Source organism: Neovison vison, chromosome 6 (genome assembly GCF_020171115.1).
Source record: "Neovison vison isolate M4711 chromosome 6, ASM_NN_V1, whole genome shotgun sequence".
NCBI lineage: Eukaryota > Metazoa > Chordata > Mammalia > Carnivora > Mustelidae > Neogale > Neogale vison.
Genome location: NC_058096.1, coordinates 195490482 through 195512903, shown reverse-complemented (window position 1 = coordinate 195512903; position 22422 = coordinate 195490482). Strand labels below are relative to the sequence as shown.

The 22422-nt window shown below is 38.6% G+C and overlaps 1 protein-coding gene across 4 annotated transcripts in view; it reads right to left on the bottom strand.

Annotated features, from left to right (window-relative positions):
• The window catches only part of FHIT (fragile histidine triad diadenosine triphosphatase), a 1399398-nt gene that overhangs the window by 1161107 nt on the left and 215869 nt on the right, over positions 1 to 22422 (bottom strand). For 3 of the 4 annotated variants that reach the window (XM_044253281.1, XM_044253278.1, XM_044253279.1), the window contains one exon: positions 14329 to 14398. The exons of the other annotated variant lie outside the window; for it this stretch is intronic. The gene's annotated coding sequence lies outside the window, so the exon portion shown is untranslated. The remainder of the gene's footprint in view (positions 1 to 14328; positions 14399 to 22422) is intronic. 4 annotated transcript variants of the gene reach the window in all.

Below are 22422 nucleotides of genomic sequence, written 5' to 3'. Positions count from 1 at the left end.
AGCCAAATATATAGTAAGAAGTACATTCAAGAGTAATTAGAAAAAATGTTAATGGTAATAACCTGAGTGTTCAACCATAGGGGATTAATCAATTAAGGTACACCATATAATGAAATACTACAGATTATTAAAAATCATACCCTATCATATAGTTCAGGACATGAACATATTCACAATCTATTATGAACCGAGAAAGGAAGATACAAATATGTAGAATATCTGGTTTTTATATATGCAAAGAAAAAACTCTAAAATATTGCTGTCCCAAAGAAATATACTAAAGGCACATTTTTAATTTTAAAATATGTAGTAGTCACATTTAAAAAAGTAAAGGGAGGGGTGCCTAAGTGGCTCAGTCGGCTAAGCATCTGCCTTCAGCTCAGGTCATGATCTCAGGGTCCTGAGATCGAGTCCTTCATTGGGCTCCCTGCTCACTGGGCAGTCTGCTTCTCCCTCTCCCTCTGCCCCTGCTTGTGCTCTTTCTCTCTTTATCAAATAAGTAAATAAATAAATCTTATTTTAATTAAAAAATAAAAATAAACAAGTAAAGAGATCTAGGTGAAATTCATTTAATGGTATTTCCTATAACCCAACATACCAAAATAATTATAATTATTTTTCTATACTAAGCCTTCAAACTTTGCTGTGTAGTTTATGCTTGGCACATGTCAATTCAGTCTTGACACATTTTAAATGTTCACAAGCCACATGTGGCTAGTGGCGACCATACTGAACAGTTCAGGTAAGCCTTAAAAAAGCATGCTTGAAGAAAAAGAATTTGGATGAAGTTGTTTTCTCCTCTCCCCCCTTTTCTACAATCGCCATTTATAATTTTACTATTGGCATATACTATTTCTATAATATGAAAAACAAAGTTTTTTTTTAATATTAGGAATGGAGAGTTTTTTTCTGTCTCTAGAATACTTTTTGCCTCATCCTCTCTGCCGTTCGAGGACTACACACTTCCCAGAACTACAAGACTGCTCTCTCTTCTTTCCCTGCCTTTACACACACTTGAAAAAGCTGTCTCGCTTCAGTCCTCCAGCACTCGAGTAGGGATCAAATGATGCTGCTGTTCAGAGTGGCTGCTAAGCCGGGCCCTGCTTTCCACGGGGGCCACCCGGAATCTGTTAGGACCCCAGGCACGGTGTTAGCAGCTCCCTCGGGTGTGTGGAAGGGCACGCAACGGGACCAGAAACTGCTTAATTTGAGGTTAATTAAATAGTGATGACAAGCCTTAATCTCCAACTCGTCATCAGATTGTAAACACTGATCGCAGCTGCAGCAATCTGCAATAACCCTATGGAGAGAAATCTTGACCAGAATGAAATGAGTACATCGGTTACCCATGAAGCAGAGAGGCGAGATCGAAGAAAGCTATGCCCTTGTAAAACCAGGAGAAACAGAGACCCAGAAGGAGAGAAATTAAAGGCAGAATATATTGAATCTGATTCCTGCACAGCCCAGTTAAAAAAAAAATCTCTGGAGGTTGAAAGAAAAGATAGAGAAGCTGACCCATCAGCTGTGTAGGTGGGAGACACTGAAATAGCTCCACCTCTACTGACCACCGATGGGATGTCTGCGGGGGCATCTGAATAGGTGGCTGTTCCCCTGGAAGTGAGCTACAGCAGTTCGCCAGAGGTGAGGGAGCAGGGTGAGAGTCAAGATGTGCTGGGAATTTACTATGGTTTAGGTGTTTCACAGGTAATTGATTGGCAACTCTCATAATGATTTTATAAAGTGAGTATTCTTATTTCTGCATTTTAAAGAAAACACTAAATCTCAAAGAAGTACCCTACCTTGTCTCAGGCCATGAAAAACAAGGACAGAGCCCAGATCTGAACACAGACTAACTCCCTAACATCAGTTTAAAAACCTGGGGCTGCCCTGAAAAGTGGGGCAATATCAAGGAAGTGATCAAGGTGAACAGACAGGTTCATGAGAAAGATGGACAAAAAAGAGCCACAATTCCTCTAAGAGGATCCAAGTAGGAAGTTGGAGGGCCTGGTAAACAACAACAACAAACCAAAGGAAAAAAAAAAAAAACCTGCAAGCTGAGTGAAGGTTTTTATACCAGTGCTCTAAATGCACCCCTGAAAGTACCCTTCCTGGCCTCACTGGGCTGGAGAACATTTCCACAAGCCTCAGGGCCCAGAATCAGCATGCAGCTGTGAAGCCTTCTGCAAAGTTCCTGGTGAGAGACTTAGTTTTTCTGTTAACAAAGCAGAATGCATTGGGGGTGAAGGACTGGACACTATGTCCTGTGGAAAGAAAGTTAAAGGAAATAAGAGTCTTAATTTGAGGATGAGAAAAACTGGAGAAGGGAAAGAACCATGACAGTTGTTGTCAAATAGTTAAGGGACTAATAGGGAAGGTTTTAACCCATGCATTCTTCCCTAAAACTTTTTGGGACAAAACAGGCACTTATTCACATGTTACATTCCCTAGCATTGAGATTGTGCTGGAGAGATACCAGTGATCGACAACAGACACAATCTTGTTTTCAGAGTACGTACTTCCAACAGGGGTCACACACCCATAATAGAACAAATCACACAAAAACATGAAAAATGGCAGTAAGTATTCCAAATAGAAGGTAAAGGAGACAGGATGGTTTTATCCAAAATAGGAAACTAGAACCAATAGAGTTTGTAAGGAAATAAGCTTTATTTCATTATTTGGAAGAACTTCCAAACAATCCGCACAGCGCAGAAATGGCCCCATGAATGAATATACTTCCTTTCTGGGTATCGGACCTGCCTAGGCTGAGGGCAGGAAAACACAAGGGTGCAGCCCGGGGATGACTTCTCAAGTCTCATCCAGCTCTAAGAAACTGGGACTCCAGCAAAATATTTTCTCAGAAGGCAATTGGGATTTCTAGGAGACTCAGGAAATGTGTGCAGAGAAGAATCACTTTCTGGGTATGCAGAGGAGTCATGAGAAACAGAGTTTCCGAAACTGCTGGGTAGCCCTCTGCACTTCCCTTCATAGCACTGATGCATTTCTGTTCTACTCACTGCCTGGAAGCTTCATGTGGACAGGGGCAATGAGCTCGCTCATTACTGAATCCCCAGTGCATAGCTCATAGCACATAGTAAATATTTGTTAAAGGAACAAATGTAGACAGTACTAAAATGTACTGGTGCAAACACACCTCACTTATAAAAACTTTGTTCTAGTGTTACAGACTTCATAAATGAACTTTCTTGAATAACTAATGAACATGAAAGTCAATCAATCACTTGCCTCCTGATTAATTGCTAGGGTCCCCTGTCCAAGTGGCCACTTAGTTCCATTAAAAATTAATAATTTTCCACGGAATAAATATACACTACACATAGAACATCAAGAGTTCCATGTTAATAAGCAATTAAGTAATGCAGAACGACTAAGAATCTATTAACTAAGAGAGAACTCCATGAACTTGCCCTCTAAGTCATCGTTCATTTATTACCCACTTCTCTTCTAAATTTTAAAATTATTTAGCCAGGGAAAAAGTAGGCTTGCAAACAGAATAAATAAGGTTAATAGAGTGACATATTTTCGTTAACATTTATTTGCAGGCCAACAAAACATGTTTTTGTTAAAGATCTGAGATATGTTATTCCTTCTAAACACATTAGGAAAGATCAATACAAAACTGAAAGACTATACGTAAAATGTTAAGGGTCTATCACTGAAAAATTATGAACTGTGCTATAGAACTTAGCCAGGTCAGAGCTAAATTAAATTATTGATCTACATTCATTTTTTTCCCTTTCTGTGTGACTATCTCTTGATTTTTTTTTATAACATGCATTACTGCCTATAGAGCAAATGAATCATCTTATTCTAGTCCCAGCATGTCTGCTGACTGACAGTTTTCTAAAATTAATTGTCGTGTTGATAGCGTTCAGACTTACAAATTGAGCTACGCTCACACAAACATCTAAATATTCAACGTAAATTTTAAAAGCACTTGTGGCATGAACTCAAAGAGAGAGGGCAATTTTCATTTTTTTCAGTACAAAGAATGCAAAGAAAAAATGAAATGTTAGTTTTCTTGACATCATTTCACTACTTGATGGTACTTGATACATTTCATTGATGAGGCTAAAATGTATTCACTTGACTTTTAAACAATGACTTCACTATATTGCTAAGCAAGGTGATGCAATCAACACTTCACAAATTAAAGTCTTTAACTTTTCAGACCTAAATCTTCCTCGAGATATATAACCTCAAATTCTATAAGAAGTTTCAATGATAGCTTCGGGGATTTCTTTAAATCAAAGAACTCTCATCCCCAATCAGCTTCCGAAGTGACAGAAGAATGTGTTTTGAATTAGGATTTTCTCTCACCCGTTGAAAAGGGAAAATGGGTAAATATTTTGTAAGAAATGTAAATTCCACAGACCCCGTTAATTCATGAAAAAGGAAGCTGGCAGAAGAGTTCTTAGTAGAAATGATCTTGAATTTGGGGCTGTATTTAGCCAGCAGCTTTTGCCTACTGGGAAAATATTTTCTCTTTAATGAAGTAGTGTCAGACGCAGAGGCCTCTTCATTTTCTCTAATGGAGACACGATCATTCTGACTTGTGCTCCAAATGAGGTAGAAATTATCCCTAATGTGTAGTTCGAACATTTGTATCAAAATATCGTGAAATGCTGTTCCAGAGTCTGATAAGAAAAATCATGGGAGCTCACAAAATGTCTGCCTCCCTCAGGTGGAGAAACGGGCCGCTGCCTTTCCTCACACTGATTGTCACTGCCAGAAGCTCCTGCCATTAGGGGCATGTCCCACGGTCTCACACAAATGCCAATCCCTGTCGATGGACAAGGGGATTCTGGCCTCACAGCAGGCCTGAGGGACTCTGCTTCTCCACAGGCTTGCTCCAAAGCCGAGCGCTCTTTGCACTCGAAATCAATGTCATCCCCCAAAAACTCCAGGAGAAAGTAAAATACCAGCAGTAGAAATGTCTCCTGTGCACAGTCTCTCCCCCGCTGTGCTTCCATCAGGTGACAAGAAGCAATACGGAAAACCGAGCAAGCCAGAGCTGAAGAGAGAAAAACCACAGAAGCACAGAACTTGGGAGTGGCAAAATTTGAACTAGAAAAAGGCTCGAGCATTCTATGTGTGAAAATACAGAATGTCACCTGCAGGAGGCCCCAACTGAAGGTCATCAGTCATATCTGAGGAAGGTCCTTCACCCGGTTTTGGCACCGTGAGCCTTGCTGTTCTTGGCACATGGTACAGAGTCCCTGTCTCAGGAGGTGGACTCCATGAAACAAGCTCCCAAGACCAATGCATGAGCCCAGAACGTAAGCGCGGGACTCGACAACCTGCAGTCTATCTGCCACACAGAGGTCGTAATGACCAGTACATTCCCTTCCTGAAATGTCCTCCGTGCCATGCCAAATCCCAACCAGACAGCGATCTGATGTGTAAGGAATCTCATCAAGAGGAGTTCATTTGATGAATTGAATGTTAAACCGCACCAAGGAGGATGAAGTCACCAATGGGAGAAAACCCGCTTGTGCTGGCTGCAGCTCCCCGCATCCGTTGCCATAACAGGGACATCCTGGCCAAGAGAACAACAACATTTCAAGTTCCTCACAGGAAATGCATCCTCTTCCTCCTTCTGCTTTTCCATGGTCCAACCCAACATACAGGCCTCCGTGACATCAAAGCTGGAGCACACACAGAGTTCTGTCTGGTTGCTTTCCTTTTAATTAACCAGGAATCATAAATAGATTTCCATGCCATGAAGTAAAACAATGATGGATATTCTTGTACACACTTCTTTGCCAAACCCTCTGATTATTTCCCAGGGAACATTCCCAGATAGAGAATTGTTGGGTCAAAGGGTAAGCACACACTCATTTATTTATATAGTGCCTAAGGCTGGTTTCACCCAATAACAGCAGAGTTGAATGACTGGAACAGAGACCAAGAAAGTCCACAATATTTAGTCTCTGGTCCTTTTCAGATAACGTTCGCCAACCACTGACCAAGAGTCTACGATTAGTTAGAGACAGAACATTCACAACAGGACACCATCCACAATAGGACACAGATACCCCCACACCATGACTATAAGTAGATCTCTTCCATTTCAATTATTTTCTACTTTTTTGCATTCTTTAAGCAGTCCAAGAGTCTATGGGATATAACTTCAGTTATCATTACAACAGTATGAAAGAATACTATCAGAGAAATGTAGCTCCATTATTTTTAACTACAGAAATTATTATAACCTAGGATATAAATGAGAACTAAATCAAAAAAATGAGGTAAGTTACAAAAATTCCTTTCTTGCATAATAATCTATAACAAACATTGTTCTTAAATTTTGATATAATAATTGATTATTAAATTAAAAACTAAAAGAGATTTCATGTCTTGGGCTTCTGATTTATAACAGCTAAAAATTTCAGACTAGATTCTCTTTACTCATGAGCAAGACTCAGAAACTCGGCTAAGGAAAAAAAAAAAACACTTAACTTTTTATTGAAAAAGAATCACACACACAATGCCTGAAATTTATAAATTCCTTGTTAATTAGATTTTAATCTACGTAATTATGCCATATGCTAGAAAACCATCCAAATACAAACTCTCTGAGACAGTTTTACTGCCATTACTTTAAGAGCCATTTAAAAGATTTTCTATGGGATAAAGATTGGGTGATTTATCATGGTTTTATGCTCCTTTAATCTGCTCCATCTTCCCATTGTAAAATAAATATTGGTTTTAAAATAAATGGTTCTGCCCAGGTTTTGATGAGAAAAATTGCCCTGTAAATCACATGCTCACATGTGCCAAACTCAAAGTCCAATGTTAACTAGTCCATTCCAACGAAAATAAGTCAATTTTATAGAACAAAACCTAAGGAAGACAATTACTTAAGTATATTATCAATACTGCAAAGTAACTAATTTGAGATATGAGCTTCCCCACCCTTTGTTTTTCAATTCTTAAAATAACCACTGGTTGATGCCAAACAGATCCTTCAACTGGACTTCTGAAAGGTGTATTTTTTATAATAGATTTGTTATATTCTCTCTAATTCCAATATATAAGTTACATAACTGAACATAAATATGAGCAAATCTGAGGGCTATTTGAGAACATTATTATCAATCACTTTTTTCATACTCAGGGGGTCAAATCAACTCAACAGTCACTTCCTTAGGATATTTCACAGAGCCCTATGAAACTGACAATAAATGCATTTTCTTATAGTAAGCGCAACAGCTAAAGCACTCTGGAAGATATGAATGGTTTCAAGTAGAGCTTTGCAAACTATCTGTGACATGATACTAGTGGATTATATCTTTCATTTCCAATTTGTTGTGGGCAGATGATACATCCATAAAAAGCAACTAAAAGATGCACTCGGTTACTATGACAAAGTCAAATCACTACAAAAATTTCCAAACCAGTCCTGTCCAAAAGGTATATGATGTTGGCCACTTGTATAATTTTTGAATTTTCAAGGAGCCACATTAAAAAATGTAAAAAGAAACAGGTAGGTTAATTTTAGTAAATTTTCATGTAACCCAATATATCCACAATATCATTTTAACATTATATTACATAATTATTATAACATTAAGATGATATATTAACATTACAAAAATATTATTGAGGGATTTTGCATTTTTAAAAAATATTCTCTTGGGCGCCTGGGTGGCTCAGTGGGTTAAGCCGCTGCCTTCGGCTCAGGTCATGATCTCAGGGTCCTGGGATCGAGTTCCACATCGGGCTCTCTGCTCAGCAGGGAGCCTGCTTCCCTTCCTCTCTCTCTGCCTACTTGTGATCTCTCTCTGTCAAATGAATAAATAAAAATATTAAAAAAATAAATTCTCTTCAGAATCTGGTGTATATTTTACACTTGGAGCACGTCTCAGTTCACACTGGCCACATTTCAAGTACTCAACAGGCATGTGAGGCTAGTGACTACCATGGTGGACGGTCCTTACTCTTGACTTTGGCACCTCCCTCTTCCCATCTTGAGTAGTACTGTCTAAACCACTGCTCCCTTCAGAATGGCATTTCTAAGTTTCACTTCTTGCCTAACGTTTTATATTTAAGGGATCCATTGCAGATAAGGCCAACACTTACATAAAAAAATCAGCAAACACATGACTGTGGCTAACTTCATACTTCCTTTCAGGAAGACAATTGCCAATAACAAGGGATGGCTGTAGAAGGTCCTCTGTTCTCCCTTCTCAAGCAGCAATCACTATTCTGAATGAAGTTGGTTTATTTCCTTCCTGTCTTTGTTTTATACTTTCCGTACAGATTATATTCTTAAGCATTTACATAAATCTATTAACAAGTGAAAATGTGTTTGTGTTTTATAGGGATGTGTGAATTTAATGCATTTGTCTCATACAAACACTTACCATATTCCAACAGCAATTGCCAAAATGGAATCTCACACCTTCCCACCCTCCCACTCTGTGATCAATGTCTTCGGACTCTGTACCACTTTCTCACCTGGATCATTCCTGCTCATAATTTAGGTCACAGCTTCAATGATACTTTTCCAGGAAACCTTTGCTAATCTGCCCTTTACCCTAACAAGATTAGGTTCTCCAGTTAAACACTCTTACCTTTCCTATTGCACTTACCACAACTGTGAATATCTATTTTTGTACTGATTTGTTTAATGTCTACCTCCCTCATGAAAATAGTAGCTAGCAGCAGCACAATTCCAAGTAGATAATAAGTGTTCTTAAATATTTGTATGAATGAATGATTTTTTATTCCAGGAAGCCAGACTCAAACCCAATTCAGGGAGGAGTGTCCAAGTGGTCTAGGCGCCAGACTCAAGTTAGACATCATGTTTCTCATGTCTCTTGTTGGGATAGAAGCTTAGAATGTATATTATCACCTGTGTACTGGGTACCCTTATTTATTAGAACACATATTTTCAAATATAATACCATCACATTATTCACAGTATATTCCTTTGACCTTGCAATAAAGTCTACTGTCTCTATACTTAGGACTCCCTTTTCATTTCTAATATTATTTGTGTCCTCCCCTCCCTCTTTGTTTCTGTAATTGATCACGTTTGCCGGATGTATATGTGTTTGGAGTATCTTTCAAAGAATCATCTTTTGCTTTGTTGACCTTTTCTACTATTCTACTATTTCTACTATTACTTTTTCTACTATTCTATTTGATTTGTTTTTGTAATATTTTGTATTATCCCTTACCTTTATCTGGGTTTACTCTATTTATCCTTTTTTTGGCTGAATGCTTAACTCACCAATAATCAGCATTCTTTATTTTTAATATATGAATTTGTGAGTCTCTAAGTGTCCCTCTGTGTATCCCTTTAACTATACCCCACAAGATTTAAAATAAAGTATCTAATAATTTCTCTTGTCACTTTTCTTTGACTCAAAAATCATTTGGAAGTATGATCTTGAGTTCCAAATGTATGAAATTCTTGATGTCTATTGATTTTTCAGCTCTGAATTTTTTCTTCTCTGGGATAAAAATTATAGCCAACAGAATTTATATTCATCAGTGTTCAGACTTTCTACATGTAAATATTCTCTGCTAATGGAGTTCTAAGTCCTATATATGTCCATTTGATCAGTTTTATTATGTCAGTCTTCTTAATCCTGTCTAATTTTTGGGGGGGGTGGCAAATAATTTAATTATATTGTTTTTAATACAACCAATTTTTCTACAATAAGCACCTATTTTTACGTCTAGCAGCTCTAAAGACATTTATTAATTGTTAATCATTTAATTCACTATCAAGTAGGCACAAACCAGTTCATTCAACCTAAGGATTAAGTTCTGTGGAGTCCTAGCTAAGTCTCTTTAGGTGTTCCCAAATCAGTATACTTTGCATTTGACAACCAATGATTGGACAGAGGACACTCAGGGATCAATTAGTGAGTATAAGCTAAAGGCCTCTCTAGATTCTTAAACTATATTCAGGCAAAAGTGGAGATTGTCATCCAGTGGGTTTTGGTTTTTTTTTAATTTATTTTTTATTTATTTTCAGCATAACAGTATTCATTATTTTTGCACCACACCCAGTGCTCCATGCAATCCGTGCCCTTTATAATACCCACCACCTGGTTCCCCCAAACTCCTAACCCCTGCCCCTTCAAAACCCTCAGATTGTTTTTCAGAATCCATAGTCTCTCATGGTTCACCTCCCCTTCCAATTTCCCCCAACTTCCTTCTCCTCTCTATCTCCCCATGTCCTCCATGCTATTTGTTAAGCTCCTATCCTGTCTAATTTTTAAAGTTATTTTATTTATCAGTGTCTGAGAGACTACGTTTGGAACTCCACAATTATGATTACCTATATTCTCAATATCTCAGGATGATTCTGTTGATTTTTATTTTATATATATTTGAAATGATGCTGGTCGGTAGTGTAGGTTCAAGATTAATATATCTTCCTAGTGAATTATTTCTTTATCATTAAATAACCCTAATAATGCTTTTTGTTTTAAAGCATATTTTGTCTAATATTGATACAGCATCCACCAGTTTTCTTTTGAAAGGTTTTTGTATGGACTATTATATCAATTTCCATCTATTTTCTTTCAGTCCTCCTATCCCTAATAGGGGTGTCCCTTGTAAGTACTTTATAAAGAGTGTATACCTGTTTTTCCTTCCCTATCCAATGTAAAAATCTTCATCTACTGACAGCTAAAATTAATCACTTTCGTATTACAATTCCTGATATGTTTGGCCTTATTTCAGCCATCAAACTGGTCTACAATTTCCGCAGAATTAGGGATTATGTAAATGTATCAAGTACTGCACATCACAGCAAGAACTTCTGTGTCTAGCTTATGCTCATATTTTCACTATTCTTGCTAAATCATTTAGACACATCAGTAAACTGTATTCTCTTAAAGCTGGAAGGTAATAAATCCTTATAAAATAATACCTACACATAAAATCCCAAATTAAGATGTCCAGTCCACTACTGCATCTTCCTAGCTATAATATGAATATAAAAGAATCTGTTGCCTCCTCCGACACTGCTGTTCTTCCCTCTCCCCCATTACCCCATCTTTTTTTCATTTCTATATGATGCCACCCTTATTCTGTCTCTCCCTCCCCCACTCTAGCTCTCTTCATCTCATCCCCTGAAGACCATGTTAATAACTTCTCTCTCACTGCCTCCATCTTACTCTTGTTCCCTTCAAATTCACCCTCCAGTTAAATGAGGGCCGTGTATTTTCAGGTAAGAAATTTCAACTATGGGGGCACCTGGGTGGCTCAGTGGGTTAAAGCCTCTGCCTTCTGCTTGGGTCATGGTCCCAGGGTCCTGGGATCGAGCCCTGCATCGGGCTCTCTGCTCCGTAGAGAGCCTGCTTTCTCTTCTCTCTCTATCTGCCTCTCTGCCTGTGATCTCTGTCTGTCAAATAAATAAAAATCTTTAAAAAAAAGAAAAAGAAATTTCAACTCTGCCCTGCAGGTCAGCACCTCTCAAACTGAAATCCAGTGGCACAGTCTCATGGCTCTAAAGATCCTGGGAGAATTTTTATTTTAATTTATGGCTCAATCTAATGAACATTCTAAAGGGTCTAATGACAACCCGATAGCCGAGCTGTGCTTTCCAACAGCAGTGCCTGGGTGTGTCCTTCTTTTCCCCCTCATCCACTCTCTTCGGCTCTCAGTGTCACTGGTACCAAACGATCACCTAAAGTGACCACTTTTAACTTTCAATGTGTCAGTAAGCACATCTGGTTGTTAGGTTGGTATGTCCTAATGCTAAAATTGTCCCAAGTCTGCCATTGTGCTCTTTAGTGGAGATGATTTGCAACTGAAAGATATTGTCACCAAATAAGGCTTTAATTTATGAAGTTATTTAATTAATGGAGACTTTGATATGACATCATAAAAACTCATAGTGTGGCAGAGTAATGGTCTCTTTTAATTGTTATGGACTAATGAGAAAAGAACAAAGGCAGAATTAATATGTAAATGATGTGTTTCTATCAAATGAAAGCCAAATGATATTACAGAACACTGTACAAAAGAAGGTTTCCCAATCTTTCAAATAGAGAAAAGCAGTGAGAAAATTGAGTCATCATATGGCTCAGAGTAGTAAAGGCATGCAAATGAAAAGAACCTTTACCAGGATTTGGAAACCGGGAGGAATGCAAATTTGCTAGAGGAGCTCAGGTGGTTTACTCCAATTGTTTCTATTTTTCTGAAGAATTATGAAGTGAGGGCATCAGCTGAGCGGGAGAAGTGGGGATGGGAGTTGGAGGTTCGAGGCATAGGTGAAGGTTTAAAAGAGTTGTCTCAGAGAGCAGGAGTACTAAATAAATAAGGTAGGATTGCCAAGTGGGGCAGAGGATCTATTTGACATTAGTGGTCATAAATTTAAGGTAAGTCCATAAAACTTAGTGTTCTTCTCCATCCATCTGCATTCAGACCCAAAGCAAACAGAAAGTTCGGTGAGAGTCAAGAGTTGTGCCAGATGAAGATGATAGAGATGACAGCACCGAAGCTTGTGAGGAGGGAAGTGAGGGCATGAGAGGAATAAAGATTAGTGCAGAATAACAGTAGGTCCATAGACTGGAGGTCCCAAGGAGTAAAAGAACTCCTAGGGGAGTAGGAATGTTGGTGTCACATGAGATGACATCCTCGGGAAGACAGGAGGTGCTGGCCAGAGAGATGCTCTGAAATTCATTTTGAAGGTCAGCACAATGTTTCTTTCTTTCTTTCTTTCTTTCTTTTTAAGATTTTGTGTATTTATTTATTTATCTGACAGGGAGAAAGAGAGATAGCACAAGCAAGGAGGAGTGGTAGGCAGAAGGAGAAGCAGATTTCCCTCTCAGCAGGGAGCTGGATGTGGGACTCCATCCCAGAGGACCCTGGCATCATGACCTTAGCCGAAGGCAGACACTTAAATGACTGAGCCACCCAGGCACCCCAGCACAGTGTTTTTTAACAAGGGCTCTATGACATTTGGGATACAACCATTTTTCATTGTGTAGAACTGTCTTGGGTACTGAATGACACCGGACATCCTTAATTCTTATCCTCTAAAGGCAGGTAGCATTCCTTACATTTGCAAATACCCTTAAGGAGAAGGGAGCTTCCTAAATTGAAAGCCATTGGTCTGGATTATGACCAATTGGTAGAGAAAGAGACATATGCTAGTAAGAAACTCAAGGAAATGAGAGGTCAGAGATGAGTCTTCCATGTGGATATTTTTCACCAACAATAATGGGAGGAGGATGATGGGCACAAAGACAGTGAGTGAGCTGGGAGTAAATATTTCAATACATTCAGAAGAGTAGGCAGTAGGATATAGTCTGACAGCATCTGCTTTCAAAGTGCTTCAGTGCATGAAGAGAAAAGAAGCTGTCTAGAAGTGGTGATGAGGATGAAGAATGACATTAACTCCACTCCAGACACTGAGAAGAAACAGTGACCACCTAAGAGTATATCCTTATACATTCCTTAGGAAGCAATATCCTTAGGAGGATGTCCAAGAGTATCTGAGCAGGGCTGCCCAACCGAATTTTTTTGTGATGATGGAAATGTTCTATACCCATGCTGTTCAGTAAGATAGCCACTAGCCACAGGTGCCCACTACACTCTTGAAAAGATACTAGTCTTCTTCTTCATCTCTGAGTCTTGAGGAAAAGGGGCAAGGGTAGACATGGGTCTAGTTAAGTTTGTGGGTCTGGAGCAGGACGGTGAGATAAGTCATGCTTGGACAGCATCAGATTTTCAATAAGCAGGATTCCAAAAATTTATTTTAATTCATCTGCTTCCTCCCAGACTAACTTCTGGACCATATTGTTATGGAAAACACTACAGAAAATCTCTTTTTAAAGCCTAAAATGTCACCACCATATAAAAATTATTCCTTCCCATAAGAACGATCTGGTATTAACAGACTAACACTACTGCCTGTTTCTCTGGGACCTAAGTGTCCCTTCCCCGAAGACTGGCTTTCTATTTCTAACAAAGGGAGGAAAAAAATGTAACTTCTGAGAATTCCCTGTTAAAAGATGCTGCTTCTTTAGAAATCATGTTTCTTGATTTTTTTGTGTTTTTATAAAAGAATATAAAGAAATATGCTCTTTGTTATCCAAAAAAAGGTAAAAGTATTATGATTGGCTGCAGCCATAAAACTATAATTAGTGTTTTAACAAATAATAAAATAGGGTCATGCACTCCCACATCTACCCCACCACACAGACACACTTCCAGAAAGGTGTTATGGTCATGCCCTTAAGAGACTAAGCAGCAAACATACAAGCAAAAATTCTGTCAAACTGCCCTCATCAACCAAATGGGCAATGCCAATCTGGCCTCAGGACCACTCACCTACTGGAAGAATCTCAGGTTCAAGCAGGAGACAGGCAGAGTGCAGGTAATAGCTGAATATTTCTTCACACTGCATTTGATTGGGAATAAAGGAAAGTGAAATACTTCTGATCAGTTTGTCTCTTAGTGTTTGCAATTTCCATTTCTTTGCAATAAAAATACCAAAATACTCTCAGTCCCCAGAGAGGGGACACAGTTCCTGGTTTTTAAAACCCTAAAATATATAAATAAGAAACAACCTCTGTGGGGTTAATCAGCACAGCACTGTAAATGATTGAACTCCCTAGTAGATAAAGGTCTATTTCTTTTGGTCCAAGGCAGAATCTTTTCCCTAAATGTTCTTGCCTAGATCCGAGGCCAAGCATGTCCATGTTGTCCTCCATATTTTATAGGCTAATTCAAACTTAAATTTGACAGAGAGAGAGAGAGCAGCAGGCAGAGGGAGAAGCAGGCTTCCTGCTGAGCAGGGAGCCCTATGTAGGGCTCCATCCCAGGACCATGGGATCATGACCTGAGCCAAAGGGAGACATTCAAATGACTGAGCCCTCCAGGTGCCCCAAAGGGTTTTCTGCATTAACCACACTTCTGAACTCTAGGGATTGGCTAGGATCAGGCAGAAGTGTCAAGAAATTAAGAACCACAGAGGCCTACAACATTGGTGAAGTTGAGCCCAGCCTTGGATCCACTTTGGGTCCAGGGCACAGATTTATGCTTCCACCATAAAAAAAGTCCATAGTTTCTAGTATTTGACTCAGGGTTATACTAAGACACTATTCTTGCTCTTACTTTTGGTTTCTCCAATGGGTCTTTGATCAACATGGAAACCAAAAATTATCCTGGTGCTAAGCTGTTAACACCAGTCAGTTCACTATTCTATTCTGTGATCATTGCCAAAGACAGTCGTTTTGTAACTTAATTTCACTGGGAACAAGAACATTCAAAGGAGAGTAAGTGAAGGGAATGCTTAAAGTGCATCTCAGCTTCTGAGGAGAAACCTTAGGAGTCACAGTGAAGAGAGGCAAAAAGAGACTGAATTATTAATTCCCAGTGTTTCTCTGCCCACAAGCCCCCTCTGGTGGAGGAACTAACAGGTAATGAAATAGCTGTAATACCAGTAACTAAAGTTTAAAGTAAGGGGCGGGGTGCGTAGATCGTGGTGGGGTTGGGGGGAGAAAAGGCAATCCACAACAAGACAATCAGCCCCTGTAGAATTGAGAGTCAAATGTGGCGATTAGCAAATACGAGCTGCGACTGGAAAACCACTTACAGATGAAGCAGTCTGAAGAATGATTTACCAAAAGGTCAACACTGCTCTTTTATCTTCACCACCCATCAGTTTGCATTGCCTTCAATTTGTCTGGCACATAACAGAAAGCAGGCCATAAAATATTCACCATAAAAATTAACCTTATTTTGCAGCATTAAAAAAAGAAACAGAGTTGGATATAGTCTAAGCATATGGGCCAGTTTCTCAGTTAGGAGTCCTCATACACATTAGAAAAAGCATTGACATTTAAAAACCCATTCTAAGAGCTAAGGTACTCAGCAAGTACCAGAACTTTCTGCCCTGTGCTCAGTTGTGCTGATCCATTCTGAGTTCTCAAACAAGGAAAGGCCCAGTTATCTCCTCCCAAAGATCATAGCAGTGATAGGGCTGGGGGTAGTGGTGGACAGTGTCAGCATTTCCCCCTTTTAACTCTTCCGGAAGCCAGACTTCTCTACAGTGTCTGCTTTTAGCTGGTGTGGGTGCCAGGCTTTCAACCTCAACATGCCTACGTTACATTTTGGCAGGTGAGTTGTGAGATGAACTACCTTCACATTCTCATTTGACAACCTTTGTGCAAAAAGAAACAATGTCAGATGAAAATGCATTTTCAGGCAGAAGGGATTCTGAAAATTAACATACTGCCAGATGCCCTTAATCAGACCTGTAAAACTCATTAAAGCCATTTTAACTGAACCAACTCAGTTGATTCCATCAGAAAATTGGTCACTTCCCTCCTTGCTCTCCTATGTCTGTCTTTACCAATTGCTTCTCTGATTTTGCCCAATCAATAAGATATTTGCATCTTGTAGAATAACCTAAGTTATCTGAGTTATTAAAGAATTCCTCGGGGTGCCTGTGTAGCTCATGCAGTTGAGCATCAGACTCTTGGTTTCCGGCTCAGGTCATGCTTTCGGGGTTGTGAGATCAGGCTCCATACTGGGTGAGGAGCCTGCTTGAAATTCTCTCGCTCCTCTCTCTCCCCTACTGCTCACATGCATGTGTGCCTGCTCTTTGCGTGCGCATGCGCTCTCTCTCTCTCAAAAAAAAGAATTCCTCTCGCCAGATTCTATTTAAAGAGAATAACTAAATATTAACTTACACCATTGTTATTTGCTGATTTTTTTAAAAGGGAGAATCAAGATGAAAGAAAAAAGGTCCAAAGAGCTCTGAAAAAGATAAACATAAGGATCTTTACCACTGTGCTATTTATAATAGTAAAAACTGGAAATCCTAAATTTCAAACAAAAGATTGTTCAAATTAATTATGGTATAGCCATAAAGAGGAATATTATGCAGACATTAAAAATTGTGTGGTAGAATATTTAATAGCATGAAAAAATAGTCATGGTATTAGTAATAGGGAAAACACTGCAAAAACAGTATTGACAATGGTTATTTTTGGATAATAAGAAAGTTCAGCAGACACTGATTGGTCAAACCCAGTCTCTATTAATAACCCCTCTCTCCAAGACCCCTTACAACTAGGAGGGATTTTATAAAATGAAATATAAGCAGAAGTCTGCCAGGTGATCAAATAGGCCCCTTTTTGTGTGACTGATCTTTACCACCCTGAACCAACTGATCAATCCATGACCACAGATTACAATCTCAAATATAACAGTGGGGGAAGAAGATAAAATATCGCAAATCAGCTGTTAGTTACCAAAAGAAACAACTGCAACTTGAGCTTTATATTCATCTTTTCCCCATTTGTTTTAGTGTCCATGTAGATGTGATCAAAGAATAGTCCCTAGGAATTTATGGAGCTTTATTAGAAGTTACGGCTTTGGGTTGTATATAGAACAGTAAGCACCATTCCAAGAGAAGGAAGCCACATTACCTCTAGATCACCAAAACACCGGGTAGCCATCTTCAAAACAGAAAGTTCACTCTCCAAGTGCCCTGATCATAAGAATAAGTATAGGCATGTTTCTCAGCCATTTAGAGTCCAAATAAGTAAGCAAAGGATAATATAATATAAGTAAGTGACAGAAATATAAGTCCTGCCTGGGTTTACACATATGTCTTATTGGAGCAGCTATTATTTTATACAGTGGTAATGTGTTTGCATGTCTGTCTTCCCCCTAGACTATAAGCTCCCTAAAGGTAAGGACCATTTCCTTTTATCATTCCTAAAGATGCCCAACCCTTCTTCCTTACAAGATCTCAGAACGAAACTTAGATTCCAACTATAAATATCTATAAAACACGATATGAATTTTGACTCTAAGTCCTTCTTATATAAGTCATCCTATTTTAAATAACAACAACAACTTTTTAACATTTTCAAAATATCCTGAAGGGAGGGGGAAAAAAATCACACATTAAATTCTGTCCAGTAACATTTACCTCCTCGAGCCCTGACTAATCAGAAATGACTGGACTTGGCAGCTACTTTTGTCACTTGGTCTGTAAGCTAAATTCAGTTCCTGTTGTGCCAACTGGAAAATGCCAACATCCCTTCCATCTCATACAACATCCCATCCTGCCAGTCACTCTAGAGCCTGGCAATCTGGTGAGACCACTCCCCATCAGATCAAGTAGAAATTATAAACCAAATTCAAGGGGTCCAAGTAGCCCCATTCCAGAAGAGCAATGGTGAAGTATAAAGAGATTAGAAGGGTACCAAATTTATTACTATTGATTCCCTGCTGGCAATTTCATGGAAAGATATCCACTGCAGTTATATAAAAAGCATCTGGCTCATTTCCAACTCTTTTGTCTTCAAGTCCTTAAAAAAAAAAAAAAAACCCAAGAAGGATCAAAAACTAGAAATTGGTGCATAGGGCCCAAAGGTTTTCTCTAGATTAAGAAGCCTTCATCACTACACCCCAATTATGCAAATATGCTCCTGCAGAGTCCAGTAAATTTATTTATTGAGCCTTACCACTGCCATCCTGGTAACCCAGGGAAGAAGCCAATCTATAATGACTCAAGCCACATTTCACAATAGACTCCAAAGGACACATGATGTCATTTGCTAAAATGACTCAATCCAGATGGAAAGCATTCTGACCTATACATAATTGATTGACCTTTGCTATGCTTTCCTGGTTATTTATATACTATCATATGCATGAATGTATATCAATGGTATTTACACTTGGCAGCTACTTTTGAGAAAGCATTATTCAATTGGGATTTGAAGCTTTTTACGACCATTTCCTGACCAAACATTCATAAATGAAGGACAAGAAAAGATGTTATCTTAAAAATAACATTTAATAGGATCTGGAAACTCTAAAGAAGCTTTGTAGCTCTAATTGTTTTAAATTATAGTGGACAAGATCTATCTATGTAAAGCTAAGTTCAAAACTCTGAAACTAAGGATATTGAAGGGCATTTCCTCTATTTTTCAGCTTGGTGCTCAATAATGATGGTAAAATATGCTTTACCAAAGGTGTGGAACAGCCTTGGGAGAAAAGTATCCTGTGATGCAGGTAACTAGAGGCCATAATCAATGACCAGAGAAAAGGGCACAACTATGTGATGTGATGCTTTTTAACTTTTTTAATTATGACTTTGGTTTCCCAAGAGGAGTAAGCTACAAATCAAATCATATTCACATGATCAAGATGGGTTCAAGATAATCACAGAAGAAGAAAATGAGTAGATTAGGGAATGGAAATTTCTAGCACATACATCCTTACTTCCATTATGCAAACCCAAAGAAGACATCAGTAACTGATCACTAAATTCTTAGCTGAAGATCCTGATATGAAGATCCTGATTTAAAACACTTTTCCAAAAGTACTCCAGGTGAACACTACCAACTAAATGGATTTAGAACATGAAGTGAAAAACATTTGCCCTTGATAAATTAAATAATCCTACAATTATTTCAGATCCAAATATATATCAACTATTAAAAACATTAATGCCATTACAAAATCTTCATAATTCAGAACTCCCTAGTTTGCTTGCCTAAAGTCAATTTCCACTGATCTGAAGGTGGATTCACTGGTACATATTGCTGTTTTGCCATAATAATGTGATTAAATCAAAAATGTTGTATTTAAATATAATGATCCAATTAATTCTAACTCTTGTTGCCTTATACTCTAAGAGTCAATCTAAAACAAAACATATTTTTAAAACCAAAATTCAAAAGTACCTCTCTGAAGCCTAGAAAAACATGAGACCAAATTCATCAGTTTTCTGTAAGTCACGATAGGTTAGTGCTATTGGTAGTATAAGTGAAAAGTAAAGAGGGGGTCTAAACAGAATAGATAGAAATTCTTGGATGTTAACACAAGATTATTAAATAGCAGTAAAAAGCAATGTGCATAAATCTCAAGAAACATAAAATCTAAGATAGACCTAAGAAAAAAATCAAGTGGAGAGAACACAACATAGAGCAGTGTTTTCCTAGTGATGTGCCACAGTGACTAGGTTACAGAGGTCCTAACCTCTATTCTGAGGATTAATAGTAGCTGGAATCCTCTGATGAGGCATAGATAGCATTTATCCCAAGGCACTATACAATATTTTCAAGTTCAACGTGTGCCATGATGTGAAGAAGCTGGGAAGCAGAGACATATGGTATAAAGCCATTTTTATAATGCTCAAAAACTAAAATATATCTTGTTTAGGGATACATACAAATGTGACAAAATTATTTTTTATGAGAAAAGGAAGGAAGTATATGTGGAAAATGTACGCAACACATTCATTCCTGCAGTACAGTGGTTACGTTGGAATGGAAAGACAGGAGAGGAGCTGGGGAAGGAACAGATAAATAAATGGTAATGTTACAGTTCTTAAATTGGATGGTGGGTTCATGGGGGTTTAGTTGATTGTGCTCCAAACATATTGTTTTATATGTTTTCAAAAACGGTCACAATGAAGAAGCCAGGCAACTTTCTAGCTTATTCAGAATCACTTCACTGTAGAATCTCAATATGTCAACTCAAGAATAATACAACTTCTTAAGGAAAGCCTGAACCCAAGGTTTCTAAAGGTCAAAACACTATGCAGAGATGACAAGATTTTATTCTGCTAATTCACCATAGTCCACGGGTTTCTAACAATCAATTTGAATACCCAACTCGATGATTACAAGACTTTGCTCTAATCCAACTAGAGCATTCATGACAAATCACGGGAAACCCAAAGTTCCATTTTCCCATTCAAGCAAAATATCTAAAAACCGTGTTGCTTCTGAATTAAGAGTTATTTAGTTACCAAAAACTAAAGCTCCATTTGAGGAGCTCAAGTAAAATGGGATTCTGGATGAGGAATTCAAAGTATCCCAGGAAGTATACCAGGAAGTAGAACCAGGCCACAGAGGAACCAGAGCTGGGAAGTAAGACATCATTCAGATCCAATATCACCACATTCACACTCTAAGGCTGTAGCCTGTAGAGCTTATGTCTCTACTTTCTGGAATATTTTTCCTATTGCCCCCACTTTTAGATGTGCTCTCTCTGCTTTGACATTGACATGGTCAAATATCTGTATCTCTTTGCAGCTTCACTGGAAACTAAGTAGTGTCCCGGGCACCATTTTAAAATGACCAGAGGAAAACAGTTCTTCTTAGCCCAACCATAGTCAAGATCACTCCACAGCTGGTCTCATCAACCACAACTATACATCAGGATTTACTAATCTGTACACCCATGAGGGCCCAGCAGGTAATGGAAGGTGTAAAACTGACTAGCGATGAAACAAGAACTTGAAAGGTCCCAGGACAGAGATCATGCTGTTTCTGCTGTTTAGGAATATTAATGACAGAAATAAGATTTTTCTGAAATTTCCTGATTTTAAAGACATATCTGTAGGCCAGATTAGGCCACTGGCCTCTGCTGTGAGTGTCCCACAAAAAATGAACTGTGGGTTTTCCAGATTCAGAGGATCTTACTGGGCAATCATGGCTGTAGGTGTAAACCCAAGGAGTAGAAGGACAGTTCCCACAGCAAGAGTCAGAAGTCAGGCATTCACCCCAGCAGAGCTCAGATAACACACTACTCCCACATACACCTTTTCACATACATACACACTTCAGCTAAACTTCTAAAAATGGCTTGTTCCAGATCAGGTGCTATACGGGGTGGAGAGAATTCCCAGGTGGCTCTAGATGGCTCAGGTGGTTCATAGAAAAAGGTAGTAAGGTACAAGGAAATCAAAAAAAGCAACTGAGAGCCAGAAAAAGATGGAAGCACCTTTTTCTTTTCTAACCATAGCCAAAAATGCTTCCATAAAAAGGCTACTCACTACCAAGCAATTACACACTCTTCTTTTAAATTTTACTAAGGGTGACACATGGGCTCCTGTCTCAATTTCCTCAGCATTCCAGAATGGTTAGACACAGAATCAAGTCTAAATTCAACTCCTTAGGTTATATATCACTTCCTCTGGGAGATGTGCTCTGATTCCCTGATTTCGGGTGAGGCAAGTGCCCCCTCAGGTGTTCCCACAGCACGGTGCTCACCACCTCCTTCCCATGGCCCATAATTCCAGCACTGTACGTGCATAGCTATCTATTTGTCTCTGACATGGAGGTGACATGAGTTCTTTGAAAGCAGGGATAATGTCTAGTCCTCCTTTATGGTCCAGTACCTGTTTATTGAATAAATACACATAATCAGACACAGTGAAAATTTTGTTTCTATTTTTTAGCAGTTAATTCAGGAAAAAATTGAATTTAGACTCAATTCCTCCCTATTCTTTTGTATGAAATTTAAGATTTTTCACTAAAAATACTATAAACGTTTTACTCAAACAAGAAGTGCATATATCATGCTAAATTATTACAAACTCAAAATCACATAGTTGTGGGAGTTTGGGGAATATGTAGTCATATTTAGGCTAAAAATCCTTAAAGGCAC